Source organism: Somniosus microcephalus, chromosome 21 (assembly GCF_052327205.1).
Source record: "Somniosus microcephalus isolate GS21.2 chromosome 21, FLI_Smic_1.0, whole genome shotgun sequence".
NCBI lineage: Eukaryota > Metazoa > Chordata > Chondrichthyes > Squaliformes > Somniosidae > Somniosus > Somniosus microcephalus.
The window spans coordinates 20,213,888-20,231,684 of record NC_141007.1 but is presented as its reverse complement, the minus strand read 5'-3'; the positions used below and the strand labels follow the sequence as shown (position 1 = coordinate 20,231,684).

General features: G+C 49.5%; 1 non-coding gene across 1 annotated transcript; it reads left to right on the top strand.

Annotated features, from left to right (window-relative positions):
* The first annotated feature begins 17,257 nt into the window (after positions 1-17,257).
* On the top strand, positions 17,258-17,339 carry trnap-ggg (transfer RNA proline (anticodon GGG)). Its single transcript has one exon. It is a non-coding gene; the product is annotated as a tRNA-Pro (tRNA).
* The last annotated feature ends 458 nt before the right edge of the window (positions 17,340-17,797 follow it).

Below are 17,797 nucleotides of genomic sequence, written 5' to 3'. Positions count from 1 at the left end.
GCTTGCCTCTCGCATTCCTGAATGTCTGCCAAACCTAGAGACGACACCTACGAGTGAGCCAGACTGTGTTCCCTGGAGCGGAAACAATCGAGCCGACTGGTAATGGAGCCATAGTTTTTTTGCCCAACACTGAACCAAGATGAGGTCATCCCTGTTCTACTGGCAGCCACACTGACTCCAAAGCTTTTTAATCAGGGGCGGGGCCGGTAACGTGAATATCCCACAAGCTCACTGAGTGAGGCACAGACAGCGACAGTTTATTTTTGGCTGGGCGAAGGGAGGATTGTAATTCAGTTCGTTCCCGGAAGAAACTGGAGCTGAAAGATTTTATTAAAGGTGGGGTTCGGAGACCTCCTACTGTGAGAGGTTTTTTTCCCCTAGATCATGGTGAGTGTAGCAACAGGTGACTGGACATTTGGTTCCCAAAGCTCTCCACCACTGGGGGTTTTCCTCGCCTCATGTCTGGGTCTGTTGTAGACTCATTGATGGAGATTGATTTTCATGATTAGTCAATAACTCCATTATCATTGTATCTACCATTATCATGCATCTACCAGGACTAGAACTAGATGGACCTTGGTCTTTTTCTCATCCAGCAATTCTGGGCAAGCTGCCTGCCCAAGGCTGTCGGGGTCTGATGATGTCATTGGGCCCCGACAGTGATTTTAATATCGGTCTGAGCCGGTTGAAGGCCAGATTGAAGAGGATCAGGAAGCTTGAAGATGCTCTCGGTAAGTTTTTTTTACTTTCCTTTGTCATACAGCACAGAAGGAGGCCATTTGGCCCATTGTGCCTGTGCCGGCCCTTTGGAAAGAGCTCTCCAATTAGACCCACACCCCTGCTCTTTCCCCACAGCCCTGCAAGTTTCTCCTTTTGAAGTATTTATCCAATTCCCTTTTGAAAGTTACTACTGAATCTGCTTCCACCGCCCTTTCAGGCAGCACATTCCAGATCATAACACGCTACATAAAATAACTTCCAAGTTCCCGCCTGGATTTTTTGCCAATGACCTTAAACCTGTGACCTCTGGTTACCGACCCTCCTGCCAGTGGAAACAGTTTCTCCCGATCTATTCTAACAAAACCCCTCATAATTTTGAACATCTCTCTTAAAATCTCCCCTTAAACCTCTTTGTTCTAAGGAGAACAATCCCAGCTTCTCTAGTCACAACATAACTGAAGTCCCTCATCCCTGGTACCAGTCTGGTAAATCTCCTCGACACCCTCCCGAAAGTGTGGTGCCCAGAAATGGACACAATACTCCAGCTGAGGCCTAACCAATGATTTATAAAGGTTTACCATAACTTCTTTGCTTTTGTACTCAATGCCTCTATTTATAAAGCCTTGGATTACGTATGTTTTTTTAAAAACAGCCTTATGAACTTGTGCATGTGAACTCTCTGTTCCTGCTCCTCTTAAAACATACTATCTAATTTACACTGCGCAATAGTGAGCAAGTCAGTCCTTCTGTATTCATTCTTTGTGGGTCAAGAGAAGCAGGAGCCCCACAAGGAAAGTTTTTAGGCTTACCCTGCCCCGGACACCCTGCCCCGGACACCCTGCCCCGGACACCCTGCCCCGGACACCCTCCCCATTCCCTACCGCGTGATGCCCCCGACCCCCATTACCCAGATACCTGAGTGCAGGCGGGCAAGGTCTTGGCTGCCGACCCTCCAGTTCCGTGCGGGGAGTGCACCAGTGCATGTTAACAAGGCTCTGACGTTAAACTCGCGTCCCACTGGCAGTTATAATCCCCCCCGGCCCCCCACTTTATGTTCGGAGAGGGGGTCACTGTAAGACGTTGGTCTGTGTTCTGTAATTTTCTCTCTGCTGAGTGCCCAGGCTTGGCTTGTATCAGCGGGGCAGAGGGTGGCACATGGAGGTCAGACACTGACCTATAATGTCAAGCGCAACAACAACTTTTATTTATACAGCGCCTTTAACGTAGTAAACTGTCCCAAGGCGCTGCACAGGAGTATTTTACGACAAAAAAATCTGGCACCGATCCACATAAGGATAAGTTAGGGCAGGTGACCAAAAGCTTGGTCAAAGAGGTAGGTTTTAAGGAGCGCCTTAAAGGAGGAAAGAGAGGTAGCGAGGCGGACAGGTTTAGGCAGGGAATTCCAGAGCTTAGGGCCGAGGCAACAGAAGGCACGGCCACCAAAGGTTGAGCGATTAATCAGGGATCCTCAAGAGGGCAGAATTAGAGGAGTGCAGATATCTCGGGGGAGGGGGTGTGGTTGTGGGGCTGAAGGAGATTACAGAGATAGGAAGGGTGGAAGAGTTACCCCAGGCCCTACTTGCCCACCTGTGAGTGACTGCTTACACAGCAATAGCGGCCTTGGGGCAGGCCTTACACGGCAACGGAGACCTTGGGGCAGGCCTTACACGGCAACGGAGGCCTTGGAACAGGCCGTACATGGCAACGGAGGCCTTGGGACAGGCCGTACATGGCAACAGAGGCCTTGGGGCAGGCCGTACATGGCAACTGAGGCCTTGGAACAGGCCGTACATGGCAACGGAGGCCTTGGAACAGGCCGTACATGGCAATGGAGGCCTTGGCTCAGGCCTATCAGCTAGGGGACAGCAAAGTCATTTAACCTCCCCCTCAACTGCTGTTTCACAAAGTACTGGGGACACACTTGACTTCTGCTACAGTGTGTGTGTAATGAGACAAGATTGGAATGCGCGTCACTCATACAGGACACATTTACCAAATATCCACACGCTGAGCTCATCACACATCTGTGAGACAAATGAATGTCCGTTCATCCATCAGCAGCACAGCTTGCCCGCACTGAACTGCAGCTACCCTGCATTTATACGGTGTTCCTCGAGTTAGAAGGTGCTTTCTAGGGCGGAGAAGGGAGAAAAAGTGGACAGTGGGCGGAGGTGAGAAGGGATAGCTGGAATTAGGGAATGGTGCCGAAAGAGTGGGTGAGGAACAATGTTTTAAAGGAGGGAGGGGAAAAAAAGAAAGACTTGCATTTATGTAGCGCCTTTCACGACCACCGGACGTCTCAAAGCGCTTCACAGTCAATGAAGTACTTTTGGAGTGGAGTCGCTGTTGTAATGTGGGAGGGAGGTGAGGTGGAGGAATTTAGGGAGGGAGGTGATTTGTGGGATCCTGCTGTGCACACATTGACTGCTGCTTTTCCTATATTAAAACAGTGAGAACACTTCAAAAGTACTTCATTGGCTGTGAAGCACTTTGGGACGTCCTGAGGTTGTGCCAGGTTTCCAGACGATGGCATTGAGAGCACAGGTGTCGGACGTAGCTCAGTGGGTAGCGCTCTCGCCTCTGAGTCAGAAGGTCGTGGGTTCAAGTCCCACTCCAGAGACTTGAGTAGAAAATCTAGGCTGACACTCCAGCGCTGCGTTGTCGGGGGTGCCGTCTTTCGTACGAGACTTTAGACCGAGGCCCCCGTCTGCTCTCTCAGGTGAACGTAAAATATCCCATGGCATGTCGAAGAAGAGCAGGGGAGTTCTCCCCGGTGTCCTGGTCAACATTTATCCCTCAACCAACATCTGGTCATTATCATATTGCCGTTTGTGGGATCTTGCTGTGTGCAAATTGGCTGCCATGTTTCCTACATTACAACAGTGACTACAATCCAAAAAGTACTTAATTGGCTGTAAAGTGCTTTGGGACATCCGGTGGTCGCGAAAGGCGCTATACACAGGTTCTTTTCACAGGTTCCACATGCAGGAGGAAACTGTGACGCTTCACTCCTGGGGCCCCCTAGGGATTAAATAAAATTAAACAGGTGGCTCCCTTTGATCCCAGATATGTGACCAAGAGAAACAATGAGGGCAGGCCACTCCTCTTTAATCCAGATACTAGATCCGACCCATAGATTTCAATTTCTACCCTATTCTCTGTCCACAGCCCCATTCTCTCTCACTGTAACTTGATACATCTTCAAAAACGATGAAGTCGAGGTTTAGTTGTGATCAGCGTTGATTGCAGCTGCAGCTCCCTGGCCGCTCCCCTTCCCCTCCCCCACCCTGCTTGTTTGGTTCTCTCTCTCTCTTGCTCTGAATTTACATTGCCAGTTTACGGTATTTCAGCTGGAGCCCCTACACTTGGCTCCAATAGAGGTGGTTTTAGCCGGCATCGCCGTGGTAAAGTGCATTGCTGAGGGAGCGCTGCACTGTCGGAGGTGCCGTCTTTTGGGTGAGACATTAAACCGAGGCCCCGTCTGCCCCCTCAGGTGGAATTGGCTGTAAAGCACTTTGGGATGTTTGAGGTTGTGAAAGGCGCCATATAAATGCAAGTATTTTCTTTATTAAAGGGGCAGTGAGTGTTAGTGCCCCTGCGGAGGGAGACAAGCCACATGCCTGTCACGTTGCCAAGTTGTGAAAATTGTGTGCCTCCAGTATGTGTTGACATCATCGCTAGTTCAATCTGCCACCAACTTGTCCTAAATGCAGTGATACTCTTGCCATGCCAGGACCCCGCGGTGTGCCTGTGGATCGCTGGGGCGGACCGTGCCTCCTATCTACCGCCTGTCGGATGCAGTGGCTGATGGCGTGGGGAAGCTATCACGCTCGTCTCTCCAGGTGACCCAGGGATGGGCCGGAGTCAGGTGGCACCAGCAGGATTGGGAGGAATAATTCTCTCCCGATATGTTCATAAATCACATAACATGTTAACTTCTCAAGGAATCTAAATACACAGCTTAAAAATAATAAAGCTTACAGTTCCTGTTAATGAATCTACCAGTATAGTCACCACATTACAGGACAGTTTAGTCTTTATATTCACTGTCTCTGCAACAGATATAAAACTCATTTCCTGTATAGACTGGCTCCTCCAGACCTTACTCCCCTGCCCTCGTGCTCTGGGTTGTACACTCAGCACAATAAACACATTGACTCCTCTCACCGGTTTGGTTACTTATCTCATATCTCCTTTTAACCTTCTTCGTTCCCATGGGATCAACTCTCTCAGTCTACCCTCTTAGCCCTTGGATCGGAGCCCAGTGATCATCTTACTGGCTTTCTCTGCACCCTGTCAGTACATCTCTCTATCTCCCCAGCTGCATATCTCTATCTATCTCTATCTTCTTTATCTTTCTCTCGTCCCTTCTCTGGGATGAAGAGTGTACTATTGCAAGCATAGCCTCTTCACTGTTTGGTCCAGATGCCAGGTTAGCTCTGGCCTGGAAGCCCTTGAAGGGAGCTTTATTCTTCATTTAATCCATTTTGTACCTGACAGGACTGCTTGATGAGACAACTTTAAACTGCATCTCACCTGTGCTGTAATTTCCCTGGGAGTGTTTGATGGGACAGTGTAGAGAGTGTTTGATGGGACAGTGTAGAGGGAGCTTTACTCTGTATCTAACCCGTGCTGTACCTGCCCTGGGAGTGTTTGATGGGACAGTGTAGAGGGAGCTTTACTCTGTAACTAACCCGTGCTGTACCTGCCCTGGGAGTGTTTGAAGGGACAGTGTAGAGGGAGCTTTACTCTGTATCTAACCCGTGCTGTACCTGCCCTGGGAGTGTTTGAAGGGACAGTGTAGAGGGAGCTTTACTCTGTATCTAACCCGTGCTGTACCTGCCCTGGGAGTGTTTGAAGGGACAGTGTAGAGGGAGCTTTACTCTGTATCTAACCCGTGCTGTACCTGCCCTGGGAGTGTTTGAAGGGACAGTGTAGAGGGAGCTTTACTCTGTATCTAACCCGTGCTGTACCTGCCCTGGGAGTGTTTGAAGGGACAGTGTAGAGGGAGCTTTACTCTGTATCTAACCCGTGCTGTACCTGCCCTGGAAGCACAGTTGTTTGGACGACACTCGTGTCAATGCCTTGATGAGCAGAAAATGTATCCTCTTGCTCTACCTTCGAGCTCCTCAATAATCCCTGAACGATGAAGCATTGGATTAAGTTTTGCTAGAATTGAGGATGATAGTGGAGAAGTCCAAAGCGGCAAAGTTGCATTGCCCTCGTGATCTGTCGTGTGAGCTGTAATCGCTGTTAAATTACTGACTCCTCTGTGTACGCACTGTGTGTGGAATGCGTTGCCACTGGCTTGAAAGGAGACGCATCAAGTATCCCAACGCTGTGTAAATGTTAATCTTACACAAAATGCTCAGTGGCTGCCAGTGATACAAAGGAACATTACACAGAGGTGTGGCGAGGAAATGTTTGCATTTATTTTTGGATAAATGGGACTGAAGCCTGGGGCCTACATCTGAGTCGCACAGTCTGAACCTGATCTCGGCTCAAGTCACGATCCTTTGCTTTCCTCTCAAGCCCCAGACTCTCGGTGATTATGTCTCTGTGATTCAGGCTATTGTTGGCCCCAATACAGAATTTCCTAATTATTTTCAAATTTGTTTTCTCCTCCTCACCCCAGTTGGGTGTTTATGCCACGTACTGTCCCAGCCTCAGAGTGGGGAACCTGTCCCCTGTTTATGCTGTTCTGAATTTGTACACTAGGCCAAGATTTACGTACAATGGGGGAGAAATTCGTTTTTTTCCGCACCCGGGCGCGGCGCCGCTAACACCTCCCGCAAAATTCAGCGGGAGGTTAGTGGCGGCGGCAGCCGGTAGCGCCCCGTGGCGCTGTGCCTTCAGTGATGATGTCATATCCGTGCGCAGCGCCCCGGCTGCAAACTTGGCTCGTGCTCCCTGACATACCGCCGGACGATATGTCCGACAGGGTCAGGGGGCCGTATTTGCGACCAGGGTGGCGATAATGAAAGGGCAGGTGCTGGGCGGCCATTTTTTTTGGGCCGCCTGCCAGCTTCTCTTGAGTGTCGGGCTCTTTTCCCGGCACCCTGCTCCCTGGTGGGTCAGCAGGGCCCGGTGCGCACTGCGCTAGGCCCCTCCCCTTTAATCAGGGGAGGGAGGCCTGCAATACCGCGGTGCTACACCGCGATATTCAATGGGAGCACCCCAAGAGGGAGGGGGAGCGTTTCCAGTAGCGCCCCGCCTCCTGCTTGGGACGCTCCTGTTGAATTTCGGGCACGGGGGCACTAACTTTTTTGGGGCGCTCTCTCCCTCAGTCTGTCGTACAATGTCTCTCTCCCTCAGTCTGTCGTACAATGTCTCTCTCCCTCAGTCTGTCGTACAATGTCTCTCTGTCATACGATGTCTTTCTCCCTTAATCTGTCGTACGATGTCTCTCTCCCTCAGTCTGTCGTACGATGTCGCTCTCCCTCAGTCTGTCGTACGATGTCTCTCTCCCTTGGTCTGTCGTACGATGTCTCTCTCCCTCAGTCTGTCGTACAATGTCTCTCTGTCATACGATGTCTTTCTCCCTTAATCTGTCGTACGATGTCTCTCTCCCTCAGTCTGTCGTACGATGTCGCTCTCCCTCAGTCTGTCGTACGATGTCTCTCTCCCTCGGTCTGTCGTACGATGTCTCTCTCCCTCAGTCTGTCGTACAATGTCTCTCTGTCATACGATGTCTTTCTCCCTTAATCTGTCGTACGATGTCTCTCTCCCTCAGTCTGTCGTACGATGTCGCTCTCCCTCAGTCTGTCGTACGATGTCTCTCTCCCTCAGTCTGTCGTACGATGTCTCTCTCCCTCGGTCTGTCGTACGATGTCTCTCTCCCTCGGTCTGTCGTACGATGTCTCTCTCCCTCGGTCTGTCGTACGATGTCTCTCTCCCTCGGTCTGTCGTATGATGTCTCTCTCCCTCAGTCTGTCGTACGATGTCTCTCTCCCTCGGTCTGTCGTACGATGTCTCTCTCCCTCGGTCTGTCGTACGATGTCTCTCTCCCTCAGTCTGTCGTACAATGTCTCTCTGTCATACGATGTCTTTCTCCCTTAATCTGTCGTACGATGTCTCTCTCCCTCAGTCTGTCGTACGATGTTGCTCTCCCTCAGTCTGTCGTACGATGTCTCTCTCCCTCAGTCTGTCGTACGATGTCTCTCTCCCTCGGTCTGTTGTACGATGTCTCTCTCCCTCGGTCTGTCGTACGATGTCTCTCTCCCTCAGTCTGTCGTACGATGTCTCTCTCCCTCAGTCTGTCGTACGATGTCTCTCTCCCTCAGTCTGTCGTACGATGTCTCTCTCCCTCAGTCTGTCGTACGATGTCTCTCTCCCTCAGTTTGTCGTACGATGTCTCTCTCCCTCGGTCTGTTGTACGATGTCTCTCTCCCTCAGTCTGTCGTACGATGTCGCTCTCCCTCGGTCTGTCGTACGATGTCTCTCTCCCTCAGTTTGTCGTACGATGTCTCTCTCCCTCGGTCTGTCGTACGATGTCTCTCTCCCTCGGTCTGTCGTACGATGTCGCTCTCCCTCAGTCTGTCGTACGATGTCGCTCTCCCTCAGTCTGTCGTACGATGTCTCTCTCCCTCAGTCTGTCGTACGATGTCTCTCTCCCTCGGTCTGTCGTACGATGTCTCTCTCCCTCGGTCTGTCGTACGATGTCTCTCTCCCTCGGTCTGTCGTACGATGTCTCTCTCCCTCGGTCTGTCGTACGATGTCTCTCTCCCTCGGTCTGTCGTACGATGTCTCTCTCCCTCGGTCTGTCGTACGATGTCGCTCTCCCTCGGTCTGTCGTACGATGTCGCTCTCCCTCAGTCTGTCGTACGATGTCGCTCTCCCTCAGTCTGTCGTACGATGTCGCTCACTCGGTCAATGTGCAGAAACTACTGGTCCTGGGGCTTTTCCACAAGACATGATTGAGATTTGAAACTTGGCAAGGGAAGGAATAGTGGGCGAGGGGGGAACTCCAGTGTTCTATAGCACCTCCCTCAGTGCTCTATAGTGTTACTTATGAAGGAGCTTTACTCTGTGTCTAACCTGTGCTGTACCCAACCTGGGGAGGTACAGCCGAAGTAGAAACGTGCTCTGTTCAACAGAGCCTTAAGCCACAAAAAGTTTCTCTGTTGCTTCCTCCTCCTCCTCTGCCTCCAGTACTGGTGAAACCCTTGAATGCAGAAACGTTGGATTAGACTGGTATTGCATGATTGAAAGTGAAAGAGATTGAATAGTTTGGGCTTGTACTCACTGGAGTTTAGAAGATTGAGAGGGGATCTCATCGAAACATATAAAATTATGGCAGGCCTGGACAGGCTGAATTCAGAGAGAATGTTTCCAATGGCAGGGGAGCACAGAACCAGGGGCCACAGTCTAAAAATAGCGGGCAAATCATTTAAAACAGAGATGAGGAAGAATTTCTTCACTCAAAGAGTGGTGAGCCTGTGGAATTCCCTGCCACAGAGGGCTGTGAAGGCTAATTCAATAAATATTTTCAAGAGAGAATTGGATATATTTCTGAAGGCTAAGGGGATTAAGGGTTACGGAGAAAAGGCGGGGACGGGGTACTGAACTGGTAAGATCAGCTAAGATCTCAGATGAAGATCAGCCATGATCTCATTGAATGGCGGAGCAGGCTCAAAGGGCCGAATGGCCTACTCCTGTTCCTATCTCTATGTTTCTATGACACCACAGAATCCGAGGCAGAAAGGTTCGGCTGCCCTCGCAACCTATTGCACACGTTGTAATCGACTGTTAAATCACTGACTCTCCTGTGAGTGCGGAATGTGTTGGCACTGGCCTCGCCAGCCCTGAAAGGATTAAGAGGAAACGCTTCTTGGATTGCCAACTCTGCTTGGGCTAAGTCCGGGAGATTTCGTCACAGGACCTCCAACTGCCCCACCCTCACATTCCCGCCATTGGTGGCCAGGCACGTCCATCTCACACCAATCGGAAAACTCTTCGTTACCTGATTGGATGATTCTTGGTAGTCAGTCTGTGGGGGCGGGCGGCAGAGGGGGGAAACACACAATTGTTTTTAAATGCTCCTATGATTTTCCTCAGGTTTGCTGGCAGCAGTGTCCGGGAGTTTAATCTTTTCATTTCTGGAGACACCAAGCACAATCTAGGAGGGTTGACAACCAATGTTCCTGCTAAGCTGCGCGATCGCGCAACGGTCTGAAGAACCCCGCGCAGGTCGCTCTCCTGCTTGTCAATGGAAGGAACAGCGCATGCACGAAAATTTAAATGGGCCAGTTGAAGGGAGCGCGCACAAAAAATTTTTAGAGGGAGCATTGCTGGCAACCCTAGACACAGCAAGTGTCCTAACGCTGCGTAATTGTTAATCTTGCACAAAGCGTTAAGTAGCCGCCCCTGAGAAAAATAATCTCTTACACAGTGGTGTGGCAATCAAGGTTTCAAATTTGTTTTTGAATGTTAAGATGAGACTGAGGCCTGCGGCCTACATGAGCTGTGCGGGTGAATTTGATCTCTCTGCATCGCCATCCACCCTTCCCCTTATCCTCGGGCTTCAGAATCTCGAAGCATCGTGTCTCCGAGATGCTGAACCGATCTGGCTTCACTCCAGCTGAGAAATTAGTCTCGGGTCGGGCCCCGACTCTGGATTAGGGGGTCGCTAACCCTCCAAGATTGGCCTGGAGTCTCCAGGAATTGAAGATTAATCTCCCGGACACTGCTGGGAGCAACACCCGGGAGAAAAATCATGAGGTTTTTCAAAAAAATTGTTTCGTTTCTCCGATTTTTCTTTTCAGCGCTTTTTGTTTATTGGTTATAAAAATATTGGAGATCAAAGAAAAGGCTGTTTTACCGGGCAGGGCCGTTAGAAGCAGGAGGTCATGTGATGAAACCTCCAGGAATTCATCCAATCAGAGTTGGTCACCCTGCCCCAGATTTTGGGCTGCATTTACCCTGTAGCTAAAGGGTTGTTGCAAAGTGCAACCTCTTTGCACTGTTGCTAAATTTGCCATGCTAATTTTTAAAAATTATGGGTGGCCAAGGCCTAGAACTAGGGTATTTGGATTTGCCGTGGTTTGTTTCAAGATTTCATGATCGTTATCTTTGTTCTCAAATCCCTTCATGGTCTCCAACTGAGCAATCTTCACCAGCCAACACCCTCTGCTCCTCCGACTGGTGCTTGTTCTTAGCTGCAAGGTCAGACGCCAGCCGTTCAGTCACTGCACCCCTGTCCTCGAAATCACATCCAGTGCCACTTTCCTTGCTATCTACAGGAAACTTTCTGGTATCCGGCACGGACGGGACCGACGTGGTGCCGGTTCATCAACAATTCCAGATAACCGAACGCTATAGTGAAAGATACGGAGCTCAGAGCTCCATATAAAGCAACAAACCCTAACAGCTTCAAAACAATCGGCACAAGTTGCAAGCGTCTCTGTAGCTTAGCAACAGCTTCAGCTACACCCTTGCACAGCAACAAATGGAGTAAAAAAAGTAACTAAAAGTAAAAAAAGTTACCTGAACCGACTCCTGAATTTTGCTGGTGGATAGAGCGTTCCGGTTATTTAGGGGCCGGTTAATCGAAAGTTTCCTGTATTTTCCTTGCTCTCGAGAGCCTCCTGTAGAAAGAAACAGCTTGCATTTATATAGCGCCTTTCATGACCTCAGGACATCCCAAAACGCTTTACAGCCAATGAAGTACGTTTTTTTTTAAGTGTAGTCCCTGATGTAATGTAGGACTGCAAAAATAAAAATATAGGGAAACGCGGCAGCCAATTTGAACACAGCAATGAGTTAAGTGACCGGATCATCAGTTTTAGTGAAACAGCAACTGAAAATGCTGGAAACACTCAGCAGGTCAGGCAGCGTCGTGGAGAGAGAAACAAAGTTAACGTTTCAGGCTGATGACCCTTCGTCAGAACTGGAAAAAGTTAGAGAAGTAACAGGTTTTTAAGCAAGTGTAGGGGCAGGGAAAGGGAGGAGGGGAGGAAAGAGCAAAAGGGAAGGTCTGTGATAGGATGGAAGGCAGGAGAGATTAAATGACAAAACAAGGTTGAAGAGACGAACGGAAATCCCGTCGGAGAGAAGAGCAGAACTTCTTCAGTTTTAGCGATGTTGGTTGAGGGATCATTGTTAGTCAGGACACCAGGAGAACTCCTCTTCGGATAGTGCCATGGGATCTTTTACCTCCACCCGAGAGGGCAGATAAGGCTTTGGTTTAACGTCTCATCCACAAGTCTCACCCTTGGCACCGCAGTGAACTGTCAGCCTAGATTGTGTGCTCAAGTCTCTGGAGTGGGACTTGACCCACAACCTTCTGACTCAGGCAAGAGTGCTGCCAACTGATAATCCAAAGAGCCTGTCTCTTTGGTTGTACCTACGATCTCCTCCCTCTCGCCCCACAAATTCCTCCTTTTACTTCCCAGTGTTACACGCTCTGAGGAGAGTTATTTTAACACAGGTTGTTTAGTGTTCCCCCTCCCCCCACACCTGTTGCAGTGCTGCCACCGCTGTTCAGACATGAAAGTGCAGCAGAAGTAAAGCTGCAGTTCCCTGACTGGCCGGGGGTGTCGCTGCGGTGCAGGCATCATCAGGCTGGAGCAACATGACCAGAAAGACCATCGGAGATGGTGAGGGAGCTGGGAGGGGCAGGAGGAGTGCTGGCAAGGAAGGGCAGCCGGGCTGGGTGAGAGGGGGAGGCAGAAGGTTGAAATGGCAGGGGGGGGGGCGGGGGCAGGGAGGAAAGGAAACCAAATAATAGAAATGCAAAAAGAAAATACTGCAGATGCTGGAAATCTGAAATAAGAACAGAAAATGCTGGAGACACTCAGCAGGTCAGGCAGCATCTGTGAAGAGAGAAACAGAGTTAACGTTTCAGGTCGATGACCCTTCGTCAGAACCAAAACTGCAAATCAGATTTAGTAAGGAAATAGAATGAATCAAGATTTTTTTTAAAAAGTAGAATGAATGTTCAGTTCAGGCTTTAGTTTACAAAGAAACCTATGCTGCTGGAGTCATCAAGTAAGAAATTGAGCCTGAACCAGAGCAAAAGTCTGAGGGGGACTGGAGAACAAGGGAAGGGACTGAAGGCGAACGAGCAGTCAACAATCGAGGGAGAATAGTGAAAGAAAGACTTGCATTTCTGCAGCGCATTTCATGACCACCGGACATCTCAAAGCGCTTTACAGCCAATGAAGTACTATTGAAGTGTAGTCACTGTTATAATGTGGGAAACGCGACAGCCAATTTGCGCACAGCAAGCTCCCACAAACAGCAATGTGATAATGACCAGATAATCTGTTTTTGTTATGTTGATTGAGGGATAAATATTGGCCAGGACACCAGGGATAACTCCCCTGCTCTTCTTCGAAATAGTGCCTTGGGATCTTTCACGTCCACCTGAGAGAGCAGATGGTTCCTTGGTTTAACGTCTCATCCGAAAGACAGCACCTCTGACAGTGCAGCACTCCCTCAGTACTGCAGTGGAGTGACAGCCTTGACTTTTGTGCTCAAGTCCCTGGAGTGGGACTTGAACCCACAACCTTCTGACCTAGAGGCGAAAGTGCTACCAACTGAGCCACAGCTGACGCAGAGAGCAAAGAGTTGAGAGGGAGCAGAGATTAAAACATCAAGGGAGAACCGAGAATAAGGAATGTAGGAGAAAGAGAGCAAGGGATCAAGGGGGAACAGAGAGTAAAGGACTGAGGGGGAATAGAGAGTAAGGGAGCGATGGGAAATAGCGAGCAATGGACTCTGAGGAACTGGAGAACAAGGGACCGAGAGGGGGAACAGAAAGTAGGGAATCGAGGGGGAATAGAGAATAAGGGATCCCATGGTACTGAACAATGACCGACTAAGAAGCACAGAGAGCAAGAGACTCCTAGGAAGCAGAGTGTGAAGGACCCCAGGAGACTGGCGAGCAAGGGTTTGGGGAGCGGGCGACCAAGGAGACCCAGAGAAAGAACTGATCTTGATTGAGTAATTCAGGGGACAGGACAATGAAAATATGTTAATATTGTGCTCTTGCCTTTACTTACTGAGCAAATGGAATAGAGTCTTCATTTGCCACAGGGAAGTGGAGTGACTTTCCCTCCAATTTGTTCCTGTTGTCTGCTGTTTCTCTGCCTCCATTGAGCCTCACTTCAGCACCCCCCCCCCCAATAATGTAGTGTGTGAACGTGTGCTGTCGCCAGCCAGAAGCCTGAGCCCAACCACTGCCCCGCACAGTCTCTGGGAGACCGGGACGCTCTGTTGCCATGCCAACTGGGCTGTTCTTTATGAGCGCGTGCTACCCAACAGGGCCGAAAAGTCACCTAGAGTTGTCATTAACTCTTAAGTTGCTGCTGTTTTATTTCCGACAAGGTTTTGAATATCATTTCCCGTGGGGTTCCTGGCAGGTTGGAACGAGGAGTCCCAGAAGAGAGAGAGTGTGTGTGTGTGTGGAGGGGGGAGAGCAGGGATCAAGTGATAGCCAAGGCCCAGAGCACGTCCGGGATCGCAAGGCCCAGGGATCGGGATTGAGACTGGGAAGGGCGACGCTGCTAATCAAAGTCTCATGCAGGGAGTGTGAGGTTGTGAAGACCCCAAGCTTCCAAGGGAAGAGTTGTCAGATTGCCGGGCTGTAAAGATGGAGAACAGTCATGGTGTCTGAAAGGGAAGATGACCCTTTTTTCCCCGTCGAGTATCTGGCTGGTTGTAACACTGACTAATCTGAAAGCTGGAATGGGAGGCCTTCAGATACAAAAAGGCATTTACATAGATTTGTATTCCAATTTATATAATCATGGAACTGGCTCAAGGGCATTACAGCGCCGGGAGATGTAAGGGTGCAGAACTAACGTCAGAACTGTGAACCTGGAAATGGCTGTTTGTGACATTAGCATTCCAAAACAGCATTCCGCTGTCTGCTGTTTTAATGGAAGCTTTAACCTTTTTATATTAAATCTGTTAACCCCTCTGTGAGACTAGCTGACAGAGGAGTGGCGTGTGGATGCATTGAACTTTGCTACGCTAATATCAGTCACTTCTGGGCTAAAGTGATTAAACCGACGGGATTGTTGGGGGGTGGGGGGGGCGCGGAGGGAGGGAACCTAGGAATTGCTAGACGAGAAAAGACGGTCCGTCTGATTCGCCTTCAACCATCCTGGTAGTCACATGATAGAGAGACAGCATCAACTCTGCGCGTGTTAATTCAACTCCCTTGCATTGGTGCCATCATTAAACCCTCCAAGGTGGTTCCACACTGAGGTCTAGATGGGTCGAAGAATTTGCCAGATTTTTTTCCCCCCCGAATTGGCCTGGGTTTTTTTCATGTGTTTTTTGCCTTTCCCAGGAGATCCCATGGTTTGGGGTGGGGTGGAGAGTGTCTATGTTGTGATACACAAGGTATCGCAATCGTGTGGGACAGGCTGGGTGGGCCAGAGGGTCTTTATCTGTCCGTCACTGTTCGTATGCCTTTGGCACTCACTGTTTACACAACTACAATTAGCAGAAAATAACAACAAGTTCATCTTCCATGTACCTCGTTGATCTTTATATGGCGAGTTACTGCAGTGCATCCTGTATGCACTGTGGTGTGCCGGTGGTGGAGGATGTGGATGTTTAGTGTGTGTTGCTAGGCTATGGTCTGTGCAGGGCATCAATCCTGGAGCGATCATACTGTTTAAAAAAACAAACAAAATCACTGAATGATTGAGATTGAGATTTCATTCGATTCCTTTGATGACTCAACTGGTTAAGGCAGGGAGCAGCACAGTGAAGGAAGGTGCCAGGTTTGAGTAGGCCCGACCTCAGCCAATGAGGCAGTGAAATGGTTCATCAGCCTGGATTCTAGTGACCCTTGCTGGGCGTTGGGAGAGGGTAAGATCAGACCAGCTGCAGCAGGAACAGCCGTTCCATTTAGGGCATGCAGCCTTTCCTCTGTGACCCATTCTTGCTGCAGTCCACTGGCCGAGCACTGGGAGCTGTTTGCACTGTCGTCCCTTCCTCACCGATTTCTCATGCAGTCTGTTCGGCTTGATGAGGTGTCTGTTATTATGTTCATAAATAAATAGACGTTTTCATTATGAACAGCTAGCTTGAGCTAGTCACTTTATTCAGCCATGTGGACTAGTGTACAGCATCCATCTTGACTACTGCCTTGTGGGTAGCCTAGTGCATCGTGGGTAGCCCACTCTTATATACCTACAGCTCCACCTAATGTACCATTCTAGAATAACATGTTACTGATCATTACAGTATCCTGTTGCTGAAGTAACCCGGGGGCAGCTCTTTGCAGCTGGATAACATGGTACTAATTTAAACAGACTGCAAGACAGCTCTCGTTCACTATCCTGGGGGAGATGGTGACAATTTGCATTTACCAGGTCATCATTGAAGGGAGTTTGATTATTTTGACCGACTGCGATGCCTGGGCAAGCCACCTGTAACTTATTTAAAGAGGCCTGTTCTCCCAGTGAAGTCGCAAAAGATTTTCCCGCCCAGTTAATAAAGCATGTGGGATCCCGGGCTTTTTAAATAGAGGCATAGAGTACAAAAGCCAGGAAGTTAGGCTAAACCTATGTAAAACACTAATTCGGCCCCTGCGAATTGTGTCCAGTTCTGAGCACCACACTTTAGGAAGGATGTGAAGGCTTTGGAGCGGGTACAGAAGAGATTTACTAGAATGGTTCCAGGGATGAGGGATTACAGTTACGTGGACAGACTGGAAAAGCTGGAGTTGATCTCCTTGGAGCAGAGAAGGCTAAGAGGAGATTTGATCGAGGTGTTTAAAATCATGACGGGTTTAGATAGAGTAAATAAAGAGAAACTGTTTCCAATGGCTGAAGGGACAATAACTAGAGGCACAGATTTAAGGCGACTGGCAAAAGAACAGGAGACGACATGAGGAAAACTTTTTTATGCAACGAGTGGTTAGGATTTGGAATGCGCTGTCTGATAGGGCGGTGGAAACAGATTCAATAGTAGCCTTCAAAAAGGAATTGGATAAATACTTGAAGGAGAAAAAATTGCAGGGATATGGGGAAAGATTGGGGGAGTGGGACTAACTGGATTGCTCTTCGAAAGAGCTGGCGCAGACTCGATGGGCCGAATGGCCTCCTTCTGTGCTGTACTATTCTATGATTTGTAAACACGCAGGACAAGGACATCACTTGTGCCTTTCAGAGTGTTACTGTGGGACTGAGAGGATTCTAGCTACAGCTCCCCCGGTGGCTCCGTGAATAACTGCAATGTGGTGCACAGTCCCAGTTTGGATCATGTCTGCTGAGATAGCTAACCTCTGCAGTTAATGGGGTACTGCGATAGGGCTAGGGAAGGGTGAGGGGGGGGCGGGAAATTAGCCACTGTTCCTGGGCCCGAATTGCCATCCAGTATTCCCTGGATGCGCTGGCTCCATGGTCAAATAGCCTGCTGCCGCTCGCTGTCCAGGGTCGCACACGCAAACTGGCCCCTTGGGAGAGGTAGCGGAGGACGGTCTGTGCTGTACCCCAACTAGAATCAGCACTTTCGTGCGGTGGAAGGAATAAAACTGGGGAGAAGTTGCCAGAATTCGAATCTGTTCATCTTGTCGATAGTCGTGGCCGAGTGGTTAAGGTGATGGACTGGGAATCCATTGGAGTCTCCCCGCGCAGGTTCGAATCCTGCCGACTACGGGCTGGCTTTTCGGGGGAATGGGACTGACTGGATTGTTCTACAGAGAGCCGGCACGGACTCGATGAGCCGAATGGCCTCCTTCTGTGCCGTTATGACTCTTATGAGAAGAAAACGATTCAAATTCATTCCGTGCAGCAAGAGGGGCTTCGCATTCTGCAAGACACGACACACACGCAGCATCGACCATGAGGGCCATGGTAACGCTCGGTACAAGATCAGGACTGTCTCTTTAACAGGGCTGCTTGCAGTAACTTGCCAGGAGAATTCGCCTGACGTGCAGAGTAAATGCAAAGTGATGATTGTGTTGCTCGGGGGGCGGGTGGGTGTCGCTGGATTGAGCGAGGCGAGTTGATGTGGTGAATAATTAAACCTGGGCTCCTGGCGATGCAGACTTGGATTTAGCCATCTGTGATTAGTTACTGAGATTGTTTATCTTCATTTATTCCTAAATCTGATC